This window comes from Callorhinus ursinus, unplaced genomic scaffold (genome assembly GCF_003265705.2).
Source record: "Callorhinus ursinus isolate GAN/ISIS: 27379988/994484 unplaced genomic scaffold, GSC_fseal_2.0 scaffold24, whole genome shotgun sequence".
NCBI classification, from domain to species: Eukaryota; Metazoa; Chordata; class Mammalia; order Carnivora; family Otariidae; genus Callorhinus; species Callorhinus ursinus.
The window spans coordinates 815,356-836,693 of NW_027397086.1; positions in this window are offsets into that span (position 1 = coordinate 815,356).

Below are 21,338 nucleotides of genomic sequence, written 5' to 3' on the forward strand. Positions count from 1 at the left end.
AGGGAGCTCCAGAAATGATATTTCTGGGTTGAAATGAGCCAAACGCCTGAGCAAACAGAGCAAGGGGGGAGTCACCTGTCTAGGGGGCTGGACTTTGCTGCCCCGTTGCTGCCCCCTGCTCAGGAGCCTGCTGCAGAAGATGAGTTGGAGCAGGGGCAGTGGGGGGAGTGTGGCCCCTACCAGCATGGACGTGTGGTGAGAAGGGAAAGTGCTGGCCAAGAGCTGTCTGGCTTTTTCAGTCTACCTGAGAACTGCACCTGCCTGGAGCTCAGCCATGGGCGTGGTGGGAAGCTTAGAACCTTCAAGATGAAACAGATGATAACCAAGGGGGTATACTGAGGCTGGCGTTGCTGGCAAAATGCAAAGGCCTGAGCATCAGTTTGGGGGTTGGGATACGGGGGCGTACAGGGAAGAGTTTCTAAAGCTGAAACTAGTCCCTTAGGGCTCAGCTTGAGGGGCTTAGTGTGTGGAGGGCACGTGGTATCAAGGATTGAGGTGAGAACACGCTTCCAGCCGTGGATGATAAGAAGATGCTACAAATCCGAGGTCTCTGCCAGGAGCTGTGGGCGCCAGGCTGAATTTCACGCAATCCCCGCCTTCCTGGGTCTATCTTTGGGGAGTGCGTGGGGAAGGGGCTGCGGATGCTGGAGGGTGGCCATCCTTTGGTCGGCCCCGAGCAAGGAGAGCCAGTCTGAGAGCAGAGTGGGACCAATTGTCTTTAGCGTCAGTCTCTCTGGACTTTATTCCTGAGGGATTTGTGTCCGCAGTATCCAGTGCCTGGAACAGTGCTGAGCACACAAGACGTGCTTAGTATATACTGCAGATGAAAGAGAGACTATTTATCGAAGTGAGTGTCGAATGTTGTGTTAAGTGTCTTAGACCCGTGATTTCACTTCCTCACCACAGCAATGCTGCACCCCCTCACACTCCAGATGAGGAAACAGGAGACTCAGAGAGGCTAAGAAACTGGTCTGAGCTCACCAGCTAATGAGTGTTTTGGGCAGCATTAAAATCCAGGTCTGCCTGTGCCCTGGACCACCGCCCTCCCCAGTAAGGTGGGACTGACTGTACCTAAGCTCATCTTGATCACCAAAGGCAGGTCAAAAATACCCAAAATGGTCATGATCCCGGGGTCCTGGGATCGGGCCCCGCATCAGGCTCCCTGCTCCGCGGGAAGCCTGTTTCTCCCTCTCCCACTCCCCCTGCTTGTGTTCCCTCTCTCACTGTGTCTCTCTCTGTCAGATAAATAAATAAAAAATCTTAAAAAGGGTGCCCGGGTGGCTCAGCTGGTTAAGCGACTGCCTTCGGCTCAGGTCATGGTCCTGAAGTCCCGGGATCGAGTCCCACATCGGGCTCTCTGCTCAGCGGGGAGTCTGCTTCTCCCTCTGACCCTCTTCCCTCTCGTGCTCTCTATCTCTCATTCTCTCTCGCTCAAATAAATAAACAAAATCTTTAAAAAAAATCTTAAAAAAAAATACCCAAAGCGGGAAAGAATAGGGCAGGTGGTTGCCCAGGTGCACCCTGGACCTATATTAGATTACACATTAGAGGGACCCTATATTAGATTACACATACCACAGACGGGGGCAGGGGATGGGGGGCTTGGGGGTGTTAAACAACAGAAATTTCCTTCTCATGGCTCTGGAAGCTGGAAGTCCAAGATCAAGGTGTGGGGAGGGTAGGTTTCTCCTGAGGCCTCTCTCTCTGGCTCCTGGATGGCTGTCTCCTGCCCGCCTGTGTCCATGTCCTAATTTCTTATAAAAACACCAGTCAAATCGGATGAGGGCTTGCCTTAATGACCTCATTTTACCTCTTGAAAGACCCTGTCCCCAAATACAATTACATTCTGAGGTCTTGGGGTTTAGCATTTCAACATACGAATTTGGGGGGGCACAATTCACCCCGTAACGGAGTTTAAAGGGCATCTTCTGTTCCTTGAAATGGCTAGCGGGCTGTGAAACCCAGAAGTAAGGGCAGCCACCAGAGGGGAGGGTCGCCATCCCTGCAGAGGGAAATTCTGCACTTTGCACTGTCTTGGTGCCTGAAATAGGCCTTCCCATGCAGCACCCGCTTCTTTCTGGGGCAGTTTAAGGACCTGCCCCCAAGACTCTCAAAATCTGTAGTGAGCATGCTCAGTGAGCCCTCAGCCCATCAAGGCTCCACCCGCCCAACCCTCCTCCAGCTCCAGCTCCGACGGTGGGTGCCATAACTTTCTGTGAAAGGATGGGCAGGGCTAAGTCACCCGGAAGTCACTGGGTCGGGGCGAGGGGTGGGGAATGTGTGCAAACTCTCATTAGTGCCACTCCACCATACTTTGGATATATGGTCCGCACCCCAAGCCCAGCCGTCTCAGAAACAGGGGCACCTCTGGGTTACACTGAGAATAATCCATTGCAAACACATCCTCCCTACTCAAAAAGGAAAATCATCAGCTCAAGTGTTTGAAACTGGTGAGCTCGGCACTCTGAGGACCAGGGCAAGCATTGTGGTCCCCAGTCTTTCCAGGAGCGCCCTGGCTGATGAGACTGGGACTGAGTCCCTGGATGGTCCTCCTCATATTCCAGAAAGGATGGGTTAGCTTCCGAGGCAGGCTGTCCGAAGGACCATCAGGCTCCGTGGTGGGGGACAGGGGGCTGCAGGTGTCTATGTGCGTTTAGCGGCGTACCCGCTGCATGCAGGACTTTGACAGGGCCAGGAGGAGTTCATCTTATGCGGCAGCTCCCAGATGGCCAGGGTCCTGCCCCCTCTCTGTGTCCAGCCAACCCCCGGGAGCACACTACACACATCACCCTGCCTTTCTAGTTCCCTCCAACCCCCTGCTGCTGTCAGAAATTGGACATCTTGGTGCCACACAGCTGACCCTTTCTACCAGAGAGGAGGGGAGAGGCAAACTTATGACCCCCTAGCCTGGTTGGCATTTTGATAGTCCTTCATCTATCCATTCATTTATTCAGCTTTGATGAGCCAGACTGGGGATCCAGGAATCAGCAAGACAGATATGGCACCTTCCTCGGGGGCTTACATTCCAGCAGGAGAGACAGAAAACACAGAAGCAAGCAAACAAATTCAGTATGGCTTGTAAGAACACCTATGTGGAAGATACAATTCTCAGGCTCCCACTCTGGAGATTCTGCCTCAGCAGGCCTGGGACGGGACCCGGAAATCTGTATTGTTACCAAGTCTGCCACAGGGCACTGGGATGCCCAGGCAGATGTGGGTACCATGGGTCTGAGCCATCCCACTGCCTACGGACGCTCTCCGTAATGTTCCCTTTCATCCAATAATCCCACGTCTGGGAATCTATCTACAGGTCCTTCCGCACAAATAAGAAATGATGAGCAAGACGTCTTGCATTGTACTGTTTATAAGAACAAAGGATCAGACATGATTCTGGTGTCCTATAGTGAGTTTCTGGTGGAATATACTAGAGCTTGGCCGCATAGTGGAACAGTATGTAGCTCTGAAGAATGAGAACTTCTGCATGCACTGCTGTGGGGGGGCTCCCCAGGATACATTGCTCAACAAAACAACCACAAAGGGAAGGGTCAACGCTTATAGGATGCTACCTTTTGTATGCGAAAAGGAGAAGCAAAATAAGAATATATATATATATATATATATGTATTGATATAATATATATCTCCCTATTGGTGTCTGAATAGAGAGCCTAGAAGGGGAAATAGGAAGGTAATGAAATGCTTGCCTGCAGGGTGGGGAGGTTGGCGGAGGAAGACCAGTAGAAGGCAGACGTCTCAGGGTCTGTACTCCTTCCTATATAGTTTTGATTTGGGAACCATGCAATTACCTGCTGTTAAAAAGATCAGGCAGGAAGGTGTTGGGGGTAGGAAGGCGGGTTTGGTGTCAGATTCCTGAGCTGTGAGCCGGGCTCCCCCAGCTGCCTGCCACGGGCCCTGGCAAGCCACCTGCCTTCTCTACCCCTCCGCCCCTGCCTTCATCTGAGAGTGAGGATGGCCCCCATCACCTCCGAGGGCTGGGAAGGTGAGTGAGCGTGTCTAAAGGCCTTCTGCACAGAGCGTGGTGAGAGTGGCAGCCCATCGGCATCTTCCAAATCTCCCTCAACTGAGAGGAAGCTGGGTCCAGGGGTTCACAAGGAAAGGAAATATAATATATGACATCATTAACCATACTCCTTGCCTTTGTATAGCAATTTCCCTATTTTCAGAACTTTCCCAAACTGTTCTCATTTGCTCTTGAAGTAACCTAAATATCCCTATTTATAGGTAGGGAAGCAAAGGAGGTCCCTGGCCTCGCCTCACACACCAGCCGGGCCTTGACCCGTGCCCAGGGCCAGCCTGGCAGAGTTCCGCTCTGTGCTGGGGAAAGAGCCATGGAGACACAGGCTGGAGAGAGAGGTGGGGAGAGGTGGAGGCGCCGGGGCAGGCTGGGTCTGTGCGGGGGCCCCTTGGCTTGTGGCCCGTATTCAGCCGTGGCTCCCCTGTGTGCCCTGCAGCTGGGGAAGGGAGGTGGGACTTGGAGTCACATGTCCCTGTTTGGGTCCCCTTTCTGTCACATACTAGTGACCTTAGGCAAGTCCCTGAACTCCTTAAATGGTGTTTTACAGCCTTCATTTGCAAAATACGAGTAAGAAAACCCAATTCCTAGCCCTCTTGAAAGGACACCCCCAGATCACACATGCTGAGCGCTTGGAACCATGCCCGACCCTCACTAAATAAAAAGGAAATCATCCATGTTCTGTAGGAAGTGACACACTATACCTACATGTCACCTGAACTGTCTACACGGGGCCCACCAGTGCAGATGGTCTGGAATTAATATATTGATTAAAACATTAATAACTGACTTATTTAAATTCTCTGTGCCTCAGTTTCCTCATCTATAAAACAGGGATAACATCCACCTCATGGGCTGGTACACAGATTCAGCGAGACAAGGCTTGTAATGTGTGTGGGACACAGACCCTGGTGCATTATGAGGGAACGGTAAGTGTCCACTACTAATTATCATTATGATTAGTTAAGGAGGCAGCTTATCTGGTTCTGTTTTTCCAAACACTGTTTCCTGCCAGGCCATGCTGGCATCATGCAGGCCCAGCCCCAGGGAGGGCATAACCCGCTTTCTCAGATGGGCACAGAGAAGAGGTAGAGAGACAATGAAAAATCCCACTCTTGATAGGAATGAAGCTCAGGCCCCTGAGACATGACCGTCAGTGAGACTTTATTGAGGACCATCACGAGATGAATACCTCATGGGAGCTCAAAAGAAAAGCAGCCCCGCTGTCCTTGTGGAGCTCCTCCTTCCCCCACCCAAGGGACCCCTCTCTCCAAATTCAGCTGCCTGTTCTTTCTGGCACATGAGCCACAATTCTCAATTCTGCCTTTGCTCATGCTGTTCCCCTGCCTGGAATACTGTTCCCTCCCCTCCTCCGCATGTTTAAATTCTATGCAAAATAAAAGACCCAGGTCAAAAAGGGTAACAGCCACCGGCTCCCGTCCCCTGTAGCCGAGGCCCCTGAGGTCCTGGAGTCACCTCCATTAGGTCAAGGACTCAAGGACCAGCTGGCAGAAGCAACGGAAGTGACCCAAACAGCCTTGGCGGTCAAGGGCTGTGACCCAGAGAAGCGTTCGCACAGATTACCTCGGCTCCCAAAGTACACTAATAACCATGATATCACTTGGGGCTCTTTTTAAAAAATGTATCTTTTTAAGATTTTATTTATTTATTTGACAGAGAGAAAGAGCGAGAGCACAAGCAGGGGGAGCGGCAGAGGGAGCAGGCTCCCCACCGAGCACGGATTCCCGACCCAGGACTCGATCCCAGGACCCCGGGATCATGATCTGAGCCGAAGGCAGGTGTCTAACCGAAGGAGTCACCCAGGCGCCCCTAAAGTTAAGTTACTTTTTTAAGTTTAAATTTAATTAATTAACGTATACTGTATTATTAGTTTCAGAGGTAGAATTCAGTGATCCAGTTGCATACAACACCCAGTGCTCATTGCATCAGGTGCCCTCCTTAACGCCTGTCACCCAGTTACCCCAGCCCCTCACCCACCTCCCCTCCAGCAACCCTCAGTTTGTTTCCTAGAGTTAAGAGTATTTTATGGTTTGTCTCCCTCTCTGATTTTGTCTTATATTATTTTTCCCTCCCTTCCTCTATGCTCATCTGTTTTGTTTCTTAAATTCCACATAGGCGTGAACTCATATGGTATTTGTCTTTCTCTGATAGGCTTATTTTGCTTGGCATTACACCCTCTAGTTCCGTCCACGTGCACGTACACCTTTTTGTGCAGACATGTTCTTGTGTCCCTTGGGTATGTCATTAAGAGTGGAATTTCTAGATCAAATGGTAATTCTATGTTTCACCTTTCGGGATCTGCCAGGCTGTTTTCCAAAGTGGTGGCACCATTTTACTTCCCTGCCAGCAGTGTGTGAGGGTTCTGATTTCTTCTTGTGGACACCTGTTATTCTCTTTTTTGATTCTAGCCATCCTAGCAGGTACGAAGTGGTGTCTCTGGGGCTTTGGTTTTCATTTCCCTGATGGCTGATGATGTTGAGCACCTTTTCATGTGCTTATTTCAGTGGGGCTCCCTCTCTCTCTCTCTCTTCTTTTTTTAAAGATTTTACTTATTTATTTGTCAGAAAGAGAGAGAGAAGCCATAAGCAGGGGGAGCGGCAGGCAGAGGGAGAGGGAGAAGCAGACTCCCCGCTGAGCAGGGAGCCCGACGTGGGACTCGATCCCAGGACTCGAGATCACAACCTGAGTTGAAGTCAGATGCCCAATCGACTGAGCCACCCAGGCGCCCCTCATCAGGGTGCTCTTAAATGCAAGTGACAGAAACCTACCTCAAACCACAGTCAGCACAAAGGCAGTGTATTTGTCCTGGTTTGGGTGAACAGGCCACAGAAACAGGTTGATGGAAGGGCTCCCTGGATCCAGCGACTTGAACGCGACCAGAGATATATTTTTCTGTCCCTCTGTTATCTGAACTCTGAGCTCCGTTCTGTCAGAGAGAAGAGATGTGGGGCAGCCACAGCCTTACAATTCCAGAATTGTAGGGAAGAGAGGACTTTCCCCTCTCGATTCAGCATGAAAGCTTTCAGGGAAGGATTTCCGTTGGCCTGGCTTGGGTCACAAGCCCACTTATGGACCATCATTGCAGTTCCCTGAAGGGAAGTGAGTTTTTTATATCAAGGGGACGGGTAGGCACGAAGTGTATACTGTGTGTCCCCCCAACCCTGTGATGGGGGGCCGGCGGTGGAGAGAAGCCCGTGATGTTCAGTTTTCCTGAGCAGCCCTGCCCCCGTGTCACCCTCACACGTACCGCTACATCCGTGTACCACCCAGCCTATTACCGACTTCATATTTTCATTTCGAATTGTCCAATGTGTAACTCAAATATAAGTGCTATGAAGAACATTTTTATATCACAATGGTAAATGGACAATCAGTACAACTTGCTGTAAAACCTCAGGTAACTATCAAAATAAATAGAGCAAAAACCAAACAGTGCTGTCAGTCTCAAGAGATCCTGCTCCCCTTCCAGGCCAGGAGCCCGAGGGCGGCTTTCCTTGTTAAGGAGAGAGATTAGCAGGTGTTAGGGAGGCTGAGAAAGTCATGGGGGAAGATGCAGAAGCACCTGAGTCACAGATTTCCCTTTAAGGAACGTGAAGTTTCCTTAAAGAAAGAGAATTGGAAAGGGAGAAATCCTCACTGTGATTTGACGTTATCCAAGTCATACCCGATTTCCACTGAAGCCTTTCCACTTACCACCGGGGCCACGTGTCCCACACGTTGGCAGGCAGCGAAATAATCCATAAGGAGACTCCACTAGGGGTCCCCGTGCCAGATTTCAGAAATCCAAATCACCAGGCTTGCTACATCCTCCATCTCCCCTTCGGCCTTGGTCCTTGTGTGTGTGTGTTGGGGGACTAACTGCCTCTGAGGTCTGAGCCCAAGTCTTCCCTTAAGGGTTCCAGGAAGGCCAGGGTGCATAGAACAGGCCAGTCTGTGTTTCCTTGCACAGGAAATCCCGTTCCAATCCCGTTTGGAAAAGGTCTTCCCTGTTATTACAGACCCCCCTTCCCCTGAAACTACCAGCAACCTCTGACGTTCCATCAGCCAACACTGATAAATTGGTAGCATTAGTATTTTGATAACTTGAGGCCCTGAAGCCACTCACCAGCAGAGACAACCCCACCCTGGGGCTAAATTATTAATACACTGACGATGTGACTGGAGAAGCTAGAATGAGTCCTCTGTGGGCCTTGCTTCGAGAGAAAGAGTGTGAACACTTGCAGATCTTCAGGGAGGTGGTGGGCCTGGCTGGCTGTCACTGTTTTTATTAATTACAAAGACATCAGCTCTCAGTTGCTGCTTTCTATTTTGTATTTTCAGGAGCAGGGGGTCACTGGCGGTGGGTGGTGGTGGAGGAAATCCCCATTTTCTAGAAGAAACTCAGGTCAGCATTGAGCACAAGAAGCAGAGGAGGGCAGGCTGGGTTTATTTGGGGGGCTCGTGGAGAGAAGGATGGAATATGAGACTTGCTTATTGAAAAGAAGTTATCGATTGCTGGACATCGATAGCAGTAAAGAGTTCTGTCTGAATCGCTGGCTTTGAAGGACTCAGAAATCGCTCCCTTTCTCACTTTCCTTCTCTCCCAGGACTTGGAGAGCTCTCGTGGGCCTGCAGGTGCGTTTGGAGTTAGACGGTGCCTGATGGGAGCAGTGAGTTTTCTCTCCTGCATCCACAGAGCAAGGCCTTGGTTCTGAGGTTTTCTGGAAGCAGGCGGGCCTTTCCCTTCAAGGAAACCCAACACCCAGTTTCTTGATTCGGGGGATCTTTAGATCTTCAAGGTGGGGGGGGAGGATTGGGGAGGAAGTAGGAGTGGCCGCCCTAAATGATGGTTTCTACTAGACTTAGGAGAGCTTTGCTGTGCCTCTGGTGGTCTCCCGAAACCAAACCATCTGCTGAGGCCTGGCTGGCCGGGGAGAAGAGGAGACCGCGGGGCGGAGAGTCTGCTAATAAAGGAGGAGGGTGCTGCCGGGCTGACCTGGTTTCAGCAGAACCCTGAAATTAACGAGGACTGAAGACTGCGGGGAGCTCAGGACCACTGGATGAGGGCGAGGAATTAAGCCTTCAGAGTACTGATCAATCCCGGGACGACACTAAGAGCAGCTCCTATTTCTTTTGCTGTTCTCTTGTAATCACCCAAATCCTTTACACAGCTCTCACCTCTCTGCACCCCCACCCAGATCCCTGTGGGGAGGGGTGGAAGGGGCGCGGGGCAGGCCGAGGTCCTGCTCCCTTGTCTTCGGGTTGAGCACGCGGAAGCCCGGGGTGCTGCTGAAGCCCAGGGCACAAGTGCTAGAGGTTGGGAGGGAGGAGGAGGCTTAGGAGGGGTCCTCACTTGGTTCCCTCTGGGTAAACAAATGCACCATAAGCACATCAGGGCAATGAGCATCCGAGGGCCCCGGAGGAGTTACCTAACCTACTTAGTATTTGGGAAAATTATACAGGCTGAAGCTGAGACCGGAAATGCAAGATGATCTGTATGTGGTACAAATATCTCAGAAAAGACAGAGGAATCGTTCTCAAGTCCCTCACCCAAACTTGGAATGCCACTTGTAAGGCCACCTCCCCAAAGGACTCACAGAAAAGCTGCTCCCTTTCTCCCCTTGGTGAAATGTTTTGTTTGCTCCCACCCCCCATCAGACTGTTCCTAGAGTCAATCAAATGGATAGATCTTCCCCAGGCAATGACCTGTTGTCGGGCAGAGTGAACAGGTCATCTGTCTGGTGTGGGACGGACTGAACTGAGCCCAAGCAAGCATGCATCACAGTGCTCCACCCTGGAGCTCTGGCCATGTGCCCCACCTGTGTACGGGGTGTCCTGCATCCTTTGGCTTCATGGGCACAATGACCCTTCAGATGGGGAGGAGACGGGCTCAGGAACTTGAAGCCTTTGTAGGACTCCCACCCAGGTAGTGTGGTATTGGGCTGGTCCATCTTAGCTGGGTATTACACATCTGGAGTTGTTGTTGCCTTACTCAGTGATCCAACGGGTCGGACGCAGAAGACTTTGGGGGTAGTAGGGCCACGTTCTAGTTCAGCAAATTTCAGCACCTTTTGCTTCGAACACCACCCATGCTCAGCCTTCTAAACTTCCCTAACTCAGGTTGGGATTTCCTCGTACCTCTGGCCCCTTGCTTTCCTTTGTTTCTATCTTCCTCCTCCCTCCACGGATCTTCCCAGCAAAGTGCATTTGGGTCAGTAGATGTTCACTCTACATCTGTATAAACGTATTTTGTAATTGTTGCTAAGCTGAATGATATATATTATTTACCTGCAGAGGAATGATTTGCTGTACAAAAGAATCCCAAAGTGAGTTCCTCTGCAAAGTTAAGAGGGTGGACATCTGTCAGGGTCATTGCTGACAAGGTGCCTGTATTCAAGGCAAAGGTCGGGGTGGGTCAGGGGCTGGGTTCATGAGAACAACCTCTAGGCTTCCTCCCAGCTCCAAGGGTCCTCGTGTCACATGTCTTGACATTCTCAGTTCCCCTTAGACGATCTCCTACTTTACACCTCTCTGGCTTTATATTTTACATATCAAATGTCCTTTAAGATGGATTACATTGGGAATTCTACAGGACAAATCACTTAGTTTCTTTAACAGGTAAATGGCATTTTTAAAAAGATATGTTGTAGGTTAAGAGATTTAAGAGACATGCCCACCAAATACAAAATGTGATCTTTATTTGGGTCCTGATTCAAATAAACCAATTGCAAAAAGACATTTCATGGACAATCCAGGAAAAAAAATGGAACGAGGACCAGATATTAGATGATGTGTCATGAAAATTACCTTTAATTGGGTTAGATGTGATAATGGTATTGTGGTTACACGTGTATATATTAAAAGTCCTTATCTGTTACAGGTGCATTCTGCAGTAATTATTGGTACAACAATATGATTTCTGGGATTTGCTTTAAAGTGTTCCAGGGAAGGGGGGGCGCCTGGGTGGCTCAGCTGGTTAAGTGTCCGACTTTTGAGCCTAGCTCAGGTCTTGATCTCAGGGTGCAGGCCCCATGTTGGGCTCCACACTGGGCGTGGCACCTACTTAAAACAAACAAACAAACAAATAATTAATTAAATAAAGTTTTCCAGGAAAATAAAAAGGAAAAGGAACACGAGGAGCAAGGAGATGGAATAAAAATGGCAATATGTTGCAGCAGTGGATCCTGAGTGATGGGTGCACGGAGGCTCATATTCTCTGCTTTTTGTGTGTGTTTCACATTTTCCATAATGATGAGTTAAAGTTTTCAAAAACGTGCCACACTTGGATATTTTTAAACGCAGCCTCTACCTGATTGCATGGCGCTTTCATCAGAATCCTGATCCGCTCAGGTCTCCCCGTGTGGCAGGTGCATGTGTGCAAATGTTCCTCTGCTCAGTTGGACTGTAAGGTTCTTGAGGACAAGGACTGCTTTCTCCATTTTCTTGTGTTTTCCCAGCACCCTGGAAGCTGAAAGCCAGTAGGTATTTCATACGTGTTCTTGGCTGGCCGACCAAGTGACGCAGAGATATTGGAGGAAACTCAGTTAACATCCCAAAGACCACTGACTCCCAGGCAGAGTTTCTACGGGAAACAAGCAGGTTCCTCAGCTTGCTCCTTCTTCTGCTGAGACCTCAAGTGCAGGGGTGCCGTGGATGGCTGGAAGATCAGGTTTTATTAAAACGTTTGCCATAATTTCCTATGAAACTTTTCTTGTGAAAAGTTTACAATTACAAAATATGTTTAAATTCAAACCTGGAAGAACCTTCTTCTGGAAGTGAAATAGTGCACACATGCAAACCAAAGATAAATGACAGAACGCAGGCTCACTGACGGTGTGTGGGACTGATGTTTGTTCTGCTCTTAGGTAACATCTTTAATAATGATCTGGAAGACGGAGTAAACAGCACACTAATGAAATTTGCATAAGATTCTTAATTGGGAGGTGTTGCCATCACCAAGAAGGGCAGAGAAGGAATGCAGATGCCTCAAAGGGGGTTAAAGATATTGACGGAAAATAACAAAATAAGATTCGGCTCAGAGAGAAAGACAAATTCAACTGGGAGGAAAGTCTAAAACAGGATACTCTCTGGAGAGAAGAACAATGCAAAAATAATGCTGAAAGAGGTCCAGACAGAGAGCAACCTTAGCTAGAAGTGTGATATGGGGAAAAAAATAGTCCAGATTATGAAGAACACTCAAAGAGCATATATGCATGCCCTGGGTGGCATCTCTGTGCCCCCTGCTCCTTCAGAATTTCATTTACCCCAGAGATTCCATCCTGGGTCACACAGGTCGCTTGGGCTCCAGACCCTCTACCTGGGAAAGTGTCTTTACAGAGCAGTAGGGAATTTCCTTTATGAGGTCATCCTGGCTCGTTGGAGGCTAGATGTCCATTTTTCTAGAGGCTCATCCTCTGGGAGAGCACTGTGGTCCAGGAAAGGTCGGCTCCTCGATGGCCAATCATGCTGACTCAGCAGGCAGCCCTTTATGGTTTCTGGACCAAAGAAGGAGAAATGGTGGGCTTCTGGAAAATCTTCCCAGAGACAGAGAAATCAGATTGGGCTGTATGGAGGGGTAGAAGGCATCTTACCCTGCTTGGTGATGCCAGTACCATTTCTGTTCAAGGGATATACAAAATTCATTCACTCAACAGATATTTTGTGAGCACTCACTACAGTGCCAGGCAACCAACCAGACATGGTCCCTGTCCTCCTGGAGCGTGTACTCCGACAAATGTTATACTGGTACTTCGTTGGCTGCCTGCCTCTGAAAGAATTAAGAAGAAGGTGGTGATGTGATTGTATTCTTTTCTGGAAAGATATCCTCCAGATGATTGCACAAACTCAAACACACACACACACACACACACACACACACACACACAAAAGACCCTCCAGGAGATGAGCAGGTGACAAACAGTGATTAAAGAAGTAGGGAGAGGGATCCAGAAAGATGAAGATAAATCACAAGAACAAGAAAGTAAAACATGGATTACTGTCAAATTCTGATACACTGATAGCAGAATACTATTTTTCCGGTGGTGGCTTCCAGGCTGATGGCTGTTTGGGTCTCAAGTCTGCAATTCAATAAGAACAACCGGCCAATAACTTCAAGTTAACTGGTTACCTTCAAATTAACAGACCGAGTTTCATGTTCGAGCTTCAACTCTGACTAGCTGTGTAACCTTGGACAAATCACTTAACCTCTCTGAGACTCGGTTTTCTCCTCTGTAAAGTGGGACTATCAATAGTACCTACCTCTTGGGAGCTGGTGAATTATTAAATGAAATAATGCACTTGGAATGTTAGTGCTGTGTCTGACCTTTGGTAAACATTCAGTAGATGTAATTCCTAGGACCATACTACTGTGCACAAGACAGTTGGCAACACCAGCCTTTTCTGAGCGTTGTGAGGCAGGATCTTGGTCAGTTGTTTATCCTTTCTGTCTGGGGTGATATCCACACACTGGTTTTTCTCCCCCGTGTGTAATGTTGGAGAGGCGCGGACTGTAGTAGGTTTTCTGCATGGTACCATTTCTCCAGTCTTCCTTTTGGTAAGGTCATTTTCCATACTCTCCATTTATTATTCACCACACATTTATCGAGTGCCTTCTCTGTGCCAGGCTCTGTGAATACAAAGATGAATAAGCCCCGTCCCTGTGCCCAGGACACTCCCAGCGCTGAAGGAACAGCTCAACAAACTGCCGTGCCCTTTATTTCCTTGGGACCTGGGCCAAGAGACTTGGCCCCCAAGGACAGTGCTTTGTCTTTCCTTCTTCCATCTTTGAAATCTGAGCTTCTTCGTGCTTTATTGCCACTCTCTTGTCTTCTCATCTCAAATGTCATCAAGAACGATGTGATGGGCTTCGAGTTAAGAAGGCCTGGATTGGAAACCCACCTCTGCCTCTAGTTTGCTGTGTGGCCATGCAGAAGTAACTTAACCTTTCTGAGCCTCAGTCTTCACAGCTGGGAAATGGGGATAACAGGGCCCACCTCCCAGGATTGCTGTGAGGATCGAATGAGTGAAATCACCTGCCCGGGGAAGATCCTCTCCTCACAGGCGTGAAGTGCTCAGTAAATAGTAGGAAGCTGTGACTGAGTTAAAAGCTCCAGTCAAATGGCCTTACCCGTGACAATAGTATGCATTATTTTATCCAATAAAATCCAATGACTTGTTTCATTTTGTTTAATTTTATATTTATTTATATTCAACTCTCTCTCTAAAATAAATAAAAAGTAAGTAAATAAATAAATATCTTTTTTAAAGGTGGTGGGCGGGGGAGGGCAGTGCCTGGGTGTTTCAGTCAGTTAAGTTTCTGACTCTTGGTTTCGACTCAGGTCATGATCTCAGGGTTGTGGGATAGAGCCCCACATCGGGCTCTGCACTCAGCGGGGAGTCTGCTCAAGGATTCTCTCTGCCCCTTCCTCTGCCCCTTGTTCTCTCTCTCTCTCTCTCTCAAATAAAAAAAAAATCCTTATTTGTTTACATTTAAAAGGCCAAACTATCTTGAAAACATGGACCTTGCAACTTTGTTGAGGTTATCCCTTCTCTGGCCTTTAGTTATCCCAGCTGTAAAATAAGATGACGGGACACTTGATGACCTCCAAGGTCCGCCCCACCCCCCGTCCCCCCGCCCTCATCTCCAAAAGCCTCAGGCCCATGGCAGAGTTGGGGCAAGAAACAAGGTCCTCATTTCCTGGTTGTGTTTGGAGCATCAAAACAAGTATCAGGGGGCACCTGGGTGGCTCAGTCGTTAAGCATCTGCCTTTGGCTCAGGTCATAATCCCACGGTCCTGGGATCAAGCCCCGCATCGGGCTCCCTGCTCAGTGGGAAGCCTGCTTCTCCCTCTCCCACTCCCCCTGCTTGTGTTCCCTCTCTCACTGTGTCTCTCTCTGTCAAATAAGTAAACAAAATCTTAAAAAAAAAAAAAAAACACAAGTATCAGGCCAGAACGTGGACCAGTGTTGAAAAGTATTATAGAGTCATGGGGTGGAGAGAGGTTTGACTGATGAAATCTGGGAGCAGGCAATATGCACTAAATATTGAGAACCAGCTCTCTGACAGTGAGAGATCAGCCTTCTTAGAAATTCCCAGCATTTACAGCTAGAATGCCCAACCAATCTGAAGTGGGGCTTGAGCAGACCTTTGATGGATGGGGCTCTGGCCTCTACAGGACCCGAGGTGTTTAAGCCTGGGATAGCTAGAGGTGTGGTGGTTTGGGGAGGAGCACTTGAGAGCCCCCATTCCCACCAGCAGGGAAATAGGCATGGGTGGGCAGAGAGAAGAGACCCTGGACATGCCCTCAAAGCTGTTTGAGTTCCTCTGATATTTGTTGTGCTTTCAACATATGTCCTGCTGGGAATAAACACACACACACACACACACACACACACACACACACACACACACACGCAGGGAATCTTTACATAAGTGCCCAACTATCCCCAAAACCACCAAAGCAGGAGTAAATATCTCAATAGCATAGATTAAGACACTGAGGATCAGGGAGGTTCAATGACTTGCCTGTATTCACACAGTAAGGAAGAGATGGCAGTGGGACTCAAACCCTAATGCCCAGAACCTTCCACGGCCATAGAGGATATATCAATGCTGCACAAAACAGAGTGGGAGCCCTGACCTTAGCCCTGTCCCAGTAAATATTTATTATAGGAATCAACTAAGGAATAACACTAACGCTTTCATCTCAATACACCTTCATATTTACCCTGTGCGACAGGAAATGTATTGTTTCATTTCCATTTTACAGGTAAGGAAACCAAGTTCTACAGAAGCTAACTAGCAAGGTCACCAAAGAGGCCAGTGGCAGAACCAGGCCTAGAATTCTAATTACAAACTCCTAAGCCAATATTTTCCTTTCTTTTTGATTTTTCTTCCTTAATTATATACTGCACTGTCATTTTTAAAAAATTATTGAGGGCTTGAGATCTGGGGAGAACCATTCCCCAGTAGGGACAATGTGTGAGATTTGGGGCTGGCTTTGAGGGAAAACTGTCCAGGGAGTGGCCAACGCTGGGGAGAACATAGAAAGAAATGATTAAGGAGTGAAAGGCAGGTGGCTTGGGTGACTCTTTTCGCTACAGGTTTGGCCTTCTCTGTACAAAGACACAGGGTAACAACCACCAGCCCCTTCTGTCTTATGCAGCTCCCCTCCCCCACGGGCGGCTCTTCCTGAGGAGGGTGCACGGGAAACTTCCTGTGTGGTGCCTGGCGCACAGTAGGGGCTCTGTCAATGTCATTATGAAGACAAGGGTCAGTGGCCTCTCAAACTGGGGAGCTGCCCATCATGTTTAGGGAAGAGAGACAAACTTCAAAGAAGCTGAAACTCCAGCTCGCACATTTTTTAAATATGTCTCCGGACACAAAGGGCTCCAGGCTTTTGTCCCTCGGACCTCAGGGGCTTTGAATGACGATTAAACAGCAGGTCACACGCGCCAGGCATTTAATGGTCAGCTTGTTCTGGGCCTCCTGGTCCAGGACCTTCTCGGCAGTGCCCATCCGGACTCCAGTACTGGGGCAAGGTCGCCACTGGGCCCCCTGTCTCTTGCCCGCTACCTCCCCGTTACCCCCTGGCAGTGCCCCTTGCTGATGGAGCCAGGTATTTGCAAACAGCTTAGGCACACATGCACACAATCAATATCACAAAAGATAAATCTGCAGCAATTGACTCCAGGCTGTACTGTCACTAAGTGACAATGAAAAATGATCAGCACTTGAATACATTGCGTTTTTATCTTTAAATCTTTCTACAGAAGCGGTGTCAATATCAGAGCACTAAATAATCTCTAGATAGCAGGAAGATGCAAGAATTTTTTTTCTTCATGGAAGATGGATGTAGCTTTTTCAAAGGCCTTAAATACTGAAGCAAGGAATTAGCTCTCTAAATGCCCTACAATGACTGGCCGCCTTGTCAGTCCTCTGAGGACGATTTGAATACCTAACTCCACTCTTCCATCAGTGTTCTTTAAATAACAGTGCTTGGCTCCAGGACCCGAGGCCCTTTCCAAACCCTAATGAATCCATCAATCACGGCTTGCTGCATCTTCTTCTTCAGGACGAGCTCAGTGAGCCAACAGGGGAAATTGAGGCAGGGGAGAGTTTAGAGTCTTGTCTAACTGAAGTCCCAGAGGACCTCAGTTTTCTCGCAGAGTCAACCCTATGGTCTCCAAGAAGAGGACAGGGCCGATTTCACTTGGGGCTCTAAATGGAAGTTACGTGAACAATCAGAGTGCTGCGTTATCACCATCAGATGCTTGCTGGACCCTATTAAGTGTAAGGCACTGATAGACATTGGAAATGAGGAATCAGCCTTGCTCTTTCAGTCTTAGAAGGAAGGAGTCAGGGCGGAAGGATGTTTGCTTAGCAATAAAAACCACCATGCATTGAGCAGTAGCAGCACCACGCTCTGTGCAAATTCTCAGCTGAGTGGCCCCATGGTAGTCCGGTGAGGTACCATCAACCCCATTTTACAAACGAGACAACATTGTCAGTGACAGAGAGCCAAGGCAAGGCAGCAGGCCTGGACTTGAGTCCCAGCTCGGTGTCAACTTGGGCAAGTCACGACCCTCTTTGGCAGCTCCCTCGTAAGTAAAGCGAGGGGAAGTCAGACTCAGTGACCCTGACAACTTCCTGGTCTTCATAATCTTTGGGTTCTGTGAATATTCAAATAGGCAGGCACTCTGTGTCCTGTAGCATTGGTTGAGAGCCTTTTGCATGCCAGGTCATGTGAATGCTGGTTGGCAGAGCTGATGTTGAGTGATGCATCTTTTGTTCTCAGAATGGAGAGATTACAGAAACCCATCCCTTCCTATAAAGTTATTGCAAAAATAATTAAATATTAATAAGCTCTAGTGTGCCTGGCACTGCGGGGAGGGGAGAGGTGTAGGTATAGAACATGAAAAGAAGAAGAAAACAGAGTTTCTGACTTGAGAGATTTTGCAAGGATGCTGGAGAGAGGAGGCTGGTGCCCAATAAACTGCCCTCCACAAGACAGTGTGGGAACAGGGGCTAGGGAAGCTGGGGGGTAGTCGGGAGAGCACTGGAGGTGGAGTCGCAAGCCGCCTGGACTGTAGCCAGTCATTAGGGAGCTGGGCGAAGTGCCCCAAGTTTGGAGCTGAAGACCTTCTTTCAGTGCGGAACTAGTAAGAATGAGCCCAGAACATATAAACCTGGACATTTGCTCACTCTGAGAAATAGCCCGTGAATGCCTTGCCGACTTGGGAAACACTTAAATCTAATCAAGGTAAACAGGGTGTATCATCAGGACTGACTAAGAAAGTGGTAACTACATCGATTGTGCTCTAACCTGTCTGGAGAGGAACCATTAGCAGAAAAGTATTGGTCAGCATCAAGCTTAAAAGAAGGAGAGTTGGATAGCAGGGACTGGTCAGTCTTTCTAAATTTTTTGTATTTAAAATAAATTTTTAAAAAATCTCAAAAATGTTTTTATTTAAATTCAATTTAATTAACATATAGTTTATTAGTAGTTTCAGAGGTAGAATTTAGTGATTCATCAGTTGTATACAACACCCAGTGCTCATTACTTCAAGTGCCATCCTTAATGCCCATCACCCAGTTACTCCAGCCCCCCAACACCTCCCCGGGACTGGTCAGTCTTTACCCAATGCTGCCCAAAGGAGAGAGACACTGCCCAAGGCAGCATTTTTAGCATCTCTTTGGTAGCTCACCGTACCCTGAAATACTCGGGGAAAGAGCTCCCAACACGAGAACAGGTGGGAAATGCTGCACACCACATCCCCTCTGTGTGAGTCAACGTGGACATTAAAGTCCATTGAGGTCCAGAGAAGTTTTTCAGTAAAAAAAAAAAAAAACACAGCAAAACCTACTTATCCTTGTTTAACCTCAAAATTACCAAACTTATTTGGAGGTGAGGTGGGGATAGGAATGTCTGTGAATATGAAACATAGTTTAGAAAAGAATGATCAAAGATTTAGCTCAAAGGCATTCATTGGTCTAGAAAAGGATAGATAATGAGGAATAGGGGGAAACAATTTTGGAAAGACATGCCTTAAATGCTAAACTAAGGTATACAAATGATGAGGAAGGTCCCCCAGATGCATTGTCTCAGATGAAGAAAGCTAGATGCAGAAGTGTGTGTAAGGTCTGCTTTCATTTTTTTTAAACAAAAAGGGGGGAATATATGTGAATATATACTATATACACATATATATGTGTAAGTATATATGTATGTATATTAGTATGTGTGTATGTATATATGTACATATGTGTGTGTGTATATACATACACACTTTTATAGGCACAAGACATCCCTGGAAATATAAAGTATAAATAAGAAATTAATAACACTGACTTCAGGGAAAAATAGGGGAAAGATTGATTTTTCAATGACTCCTTTCAAATTTGGAAACATACAACACTATTATTTATTAAGAAGTAAGATAAAATATCTTGAAGTATATAGGTATTATTCATTGTAAATGAACCTAAAAAGTGACTATTTTTAAGAGTCATTGCTCCCCTTAATATATGTCAGTAACTTTCCACCCACCTTGAGATAGAGTCTAGACCCCCAAGAGGTCCTACACAGTCTGCCTCATCTTTCCCTACATTCCCTCTCATCTTCCCTACCATGGGCAAGGTGGTGTTCTTCCATCTCTTTAGACAAGCCACTGTCTTACTCTCTTCTCAGGTTTTTTACAGAAGATAGTTTTTCCTCTTAGAATATTCTCTTCCCAAATATTCATTAGGAAACCCATGCTCTTCCTGCAGGTTTCACAAGAGGTTATGTCTCATCCACGCCCTTAGCTGATTCCCATTGTGTCGATAGCCTAGCCACCCTCTCCAAGGTGTGCGCTATTCGGGCCGCTGTCCGTGGTGCTGAGAAGGCAGTGGCTAACTGGGCAGTCTGCGCTCATGGAGCTTGGATGCTACAGTGACCGAAGCTGAATATACCCAAGGAAGTAAATAAATACAGACTATTTATTAATAGTGTCCCTTCACTCTAATAGTGTCCTTTAGATTTTAAGTCATAAAGTCACTCCAGCTATGAAGAAAATAGGGCATGTCCAGAGAGAAAGAGAGAGAGACGGAGACAAAGAGAGAAACAGAGAGAGAGAGACAGAGACAGAGACAGAGACAGAGATAGATTGAGAGTATTGTCACTGCCTTGTGGGCAGAGGTTTTTCATGACCCTTGAATTGAATGTCTGTGAAAAACAACCAGAAACAGAAAAACAAAGTAGAGCAAAAGGGTTGTTTAAAAACCCTAGAAACAAAGATGTCTCTAAAAGCAGGGTCTTGTCCCTCTTAAGAAATACTTCTGCTCTTGGTAGCTTTTCATAGATGCTATCTCTTATCTTTTATCTTTCAGCAAGTACAGAAACACTGAACTGAAGTGAAATCAAATCTTGATCCAAGCAAAGTGGAAGTGAGATTTCCCATCTTGGGGGCCAAGGTGCTTTACAAACACATTTTATATGTGTGTCTTTCTAATCTATTGGAGAGTGTTGCCTTGGGAACCAGGACATTGAGAGAAAGTTAGGGAGCTAAGAGAGTGTGTTCCTCTGTTGCCCCCCCCACACACAAAGTGTCCTAGAGTGAAAGCAGTGTATTTATGAAGATGCTATCAATTTTTAAAGTTGACATCGCAGACCTGGACAGATATCTTCTCATAACCAGTTGTTTATCCACTTATTCCTATTGATTGCTACTTTCTGGATCCTGATTTGGTTACTTTTCTGAATTTTGGGATGTTGCTTCACCAGGATGGGAAACATGCATTTTGGAGGGGTGGCAACCAGAATATAGTCTTGATCAATGGAGAGATTTTATTTGTGTAACTAAAGGTCTTAATCAGGATCCAATCCTCCAGGCATATTATTATCAACCACAGTTCTTAAGGATTGTGTGCTTTCTTTGTAAATATATGCGGTTCTTGATACGATGCCAGAAGTACATTTTAGGACAGGCTTTTCTCTTCCTCACTGTGCCCAGAACCTGAAATTGCCAGGCTATATTTGAGAAGTGAGCTCAGATGCAGATTTCTAGACTGTATTTTGTTTAGATAGTTCTTGTCCTAACCACCCACCCACCACCACCACCACCACCACTACCACCACCACCACCAGCCACCACTACCTGCAGGAAATATAGTTGGAATTTTGTATCAATGTGAGTTTTGCCAACCAATATCTCCGAAGTTTTCATTTGTATTACCAGTGTGGTTGTCTGTGGGGGTTTTTTTTGGGGGGGGGTTAGGGTATTGTTGCTTTTCATAATTGCTTATTGAACACAATATATAGCACAGA